A 3,798-nucleotide genomic window follows, 5' to 3' on the forward strand; every position below is an offset into this window, starting at 1 on the left:
CTAGTCTGGGCAACATAGTGATACTCTGCCCCCAAAAGCAAACAAACAATCAAACCAAACCAAAGCACCAGCAGAGGCCAGTGTTTGGACCTCTTTCTCTTCTACTTCCGACAGAGTACCTGGACCCAGTATGAGCATGGAATGAGTCAGAACTCCTCCCGGGCGTAGGAGTTGCAGACAGCGCTCTTAGTAGACTTGTCTGCGTCCACCACCGCTATGTCGAAGGTTCCGGCCTCGCCCGCCGCCAGGAACTCATCCAAAGTCTGCAGGGCGGGTTGCAGCCGAAGTTCGATCTTCTGCTCGCTCCACTTCTGTCTGCTTCCACAGGGGCCGTTCCAGCTTCGGGGGCTCTGCGTCCACCTCGCAGGTCACCACGCGGCCAGCCTCGGATAGCGCCAAGGCTAGGGCCAGGGCCGAGTAGCCCGTCAAAGTACCCAGATCCAGAGCTTTCTTGGCTTTGATGGGCCGCGCCAGGTTGGCCAGAAGTTGGGCCTGTTCACAGGTCATCATGGAATCCCCCTGCGGCTGCTCCAGGGTCAGCAGTCGCAGGCTCCGCAGCGCTGGGTGTTCCCTCATGGAGCAGCTCAGCAGATACTGCCACAGGGGATTGTCCTTAGGGGGCAACAGGCGCTGATGCTGTCTGGACCCCCACGGAGGCCACCGTTTTCCTCAGAAAGAGCCAAGGCCAGCGAGGCCGCGCCCAGCGCCAGCCGGGTGGGGATAGACAGCCGAGGCACCGGCTGGGCCATGGTGAGGGTTAGCAGCAGCGGAGGTCACGTGTGCTGGAGTAGAGGGGACAGGGCTGGGACCAGTAAGCATACTGGGCTCCATCTTGTCTACAAATGTGTTCTTAACAAAATAAAACAGAAGCATTCATATAATTTATAATCCTCATTTCTACATCTGGTCTCGTGCCTTAAATGGTATTTACAACTACCTTCCTTTACTACCCATTCTGTATCTCCTCTACCCTCTGCAAGCAACTCAGCAGGTCTTGGCTCTTTTCCTGAAGGAGCGACCCATATCTTCCTTCCTGATGGGTATGTGCCCTTTGGCATCCTGCTTGGATTAGGCATTGACTTTAATCACAGGACATGGGAGCACCAAGGAACACCCTAAAGGATCTCCTGCAATCTAGACATAATCAATCCTTCTTACATCCATTGTGGAGAGGCAATCTAATTTCCTCCTAATAATCTAGATCTATCACCCCTCCTAATACAGTTATTATTCTTTTCTTTCTTTTTTTAAAATTTTTTATTAGATATATTTCTTTACTTACATTTCAAAGGTTTTTCCCTTTCCCGGTTTCCTGTCCATAAGCCCCCATAACCTCCCCTCCTCCTCCCCCATACGGGTATTCCCCCTATACATCCCCTTATTCCCCTGCACTGGGGGTCCAACCTTGGCAAGACCAAGGGCTTTCCCTTCCACTGATGCCCCAACAAGGTTATTCTCTGCCACATATGCAGTTGGAGCCCTGGGTCAGTCCATGTATAGTCTTTCGGTAGTGGTTTAGTCCCTGGAAGCTCTGGTTGGTTGGCATTGTTTTTATGGGGTTGCAAGCTCCTTCAACTCTTTCAATACTTCCTCTAATTCCTCCCCAGGGGGTCCTTTTCTCAGTTCAGTGGTTTGCTGGTAGCATTGACCTCTGTATTAGACATGCTCTGGATGTGTCTCTCAGGAGAGATCTATATCCAGTCCCTTTCAGCATGCAATTTTTTTCTTCATTAATTTTATCTAGTTTTGGTGGCTGTATATATATGGGCCACATGTGGGTCAGGCTCTGAATGGCCATTCCTCGAGTCCCTGCTCTAAACTTTGCTTCCATATCCCCTTCTATGGATATTTCCCCCCTTTTAAGAAGGAGTGGGAGCATTTGCATTTTGGTCATCCTTCTTGAGCTTCCTGTGGTCTGTGGATTGCATCTTGGGTAATTTGAGCTTTTTGGCTAATATCCACTTATCAATGAGTTCATACCAAGTGTGTTTTCTGTGATTGAGTAACCTCACTCAGGATGATATTTTCTAGTTTGCCTATGAATTTCATGAAGTCGTTTTCGACAGCTGAGTACTACTCCATTGTGTAGATGTACCATGTTTTTTTTAATCCGTTCTCTGTTGAAGGGCATCTGGGTTCTTTCCAGCTTCTGGCTATCTTAACCAGTTGGTCTTAGGGCATCAGAATCCCAAAATGACCAGAGGGAAGTCTGAGCTTCCAGTTCAATGGAATGTTTGTCATAGCTCCTGGAAGGAGCACTTCTTCCTCTGGATCCAAAACTTCTAGGCCAACAGAACTTAGGGTTGTGAGTACAGGACGCAAAAAATTTCCTAGTGGGTCATTAGGAGGGATAGTGAGTGGAAATATTTCCTTTTCCACCCCTGATTCCTGAGCCCATGGATCCTGGCTATAGGAGAAACTATACCATATATCGGATGCTGATTCAAAGCATACACTGCCTTCTGAAGAAATCTGCCTCAGCCCTCCATGCTGCTGCCTCCTAATTGGCCCTGTAACTGTGCTTTCAAAAAGCCATTCCATCTTTCTATCTGGCCAGCTGGTTCAGGGTGATGGGAAACATGGTAATACCAGTGGATTCCATGATCATGGGCCTACAGTCGAATGTCTCTGGCTATGAAATGAGTTCCTTAGTCAGAAGCTGTCAGGAGCCATAATCGGACAAGTGAATAACCAGCAGGTGATCTTCCTGAGATGGTCTGCCTTAGATTATAGTGTAATCTGGCACAGATTTACTCTTATAGGCAAGGCCCACGAGAATTTCATTTTAGGAAAAAATCCTGCTATTCATTTTCCCGTTATTATTAAACATATATAACAATCACTGGGTATTAGTCCACCCCTTTTGAGATCTAGCACTTCTGCAGATCTATAAAGATGTATTGTATTGTAGTGATGCTATATAGATAAATAGATGACTTCTTAAGTCTTAATGATGATCCTATAAGAATTCCTAAAATTATATCAGTGATTATTAAGCTCTTTTATAGTGGGACTGCTATAAGATCCCTTTCTGATAGTCAAAACTGCAATGAGAACTCTGCCAGTCTCCCATGTGTCACCAGTTAATTGCATTTTAGATAGTAAGCAGACATTCTACAACTCAGAGCACATTCCAAGATGCTGTAAGATCATTAACCAAAGATCATAAAAAGAGAACTAATGATTTATTATAGGTGCTAGGACAGAAGGCAAAATATTGACTGGGTTTATCTATATAAAACTTTGCTAATAACTTAGTTATGGTTTTCAACCTTCTGTGAACCTGTGGAGCTAGGACAGGTGATGGATGTTTAGCCAGATAATTTCTCCTAATGGATATGTATGTAAGCATTCTCTGTCTATTTCAATTTATGGTTTGATTTTGTGTGTGTGTGTGAACTTGTGTTGAACTGTTTAACATGTGATCATGTATTCTGAAAGATGTTTTTTAAAGATTTATTTATTTTATGTATGTGAGTACACTGTAGCTGTCTTCAGACACACCAGAAGAGGGCATCATAAGCCATTACAGATGGTTGTGAGCCACCATGTGGTTGCTGGGAATTGAACTCAGTACCTCTGGAAGAGCAGTCAATGCTCTTTACAACTGAGCCATCTCTCCAGCTCCTGAAAGATGTTTTAAGTGCTGAGGACAAAGAGAAGAAACTCAACTGAGCTGAGAGGAACTGAACTGAGAAATTTTTACAGGGAATACTTAGAAGACAAAGAAGAGAAGCTAGGAAGAATTTCCCCTTGTCCTGCTTAGGATCTTTCTGTCTTTCCTCTTTTTCTTAGATA

General features: G+C 45.2%; 1 pseudogene; it reads right to left on the reverse strand.

Moving 5' to 3' along the window:
• Nucleotides 1-749, reverse strand: LOC116904419 (annotated as a pseudogene).
• Nucleotides 750-3,798: the final 3,049 nt, after the last annotated feature.

Source organism: Rattus rattus, chromosome 6 (genome assembly GCF_011064425.1).
Source record: "Rattus rattus isolate New Zealand chromosome 6, Rrattus_CSIRO_v1, whole genome shotgun sequence".
Lineage (NCBI taxonomy): Eukaryota > Metazoa > Chordata > Mammalia > Rodentia > Muridae > Rattus > Rattus rattus.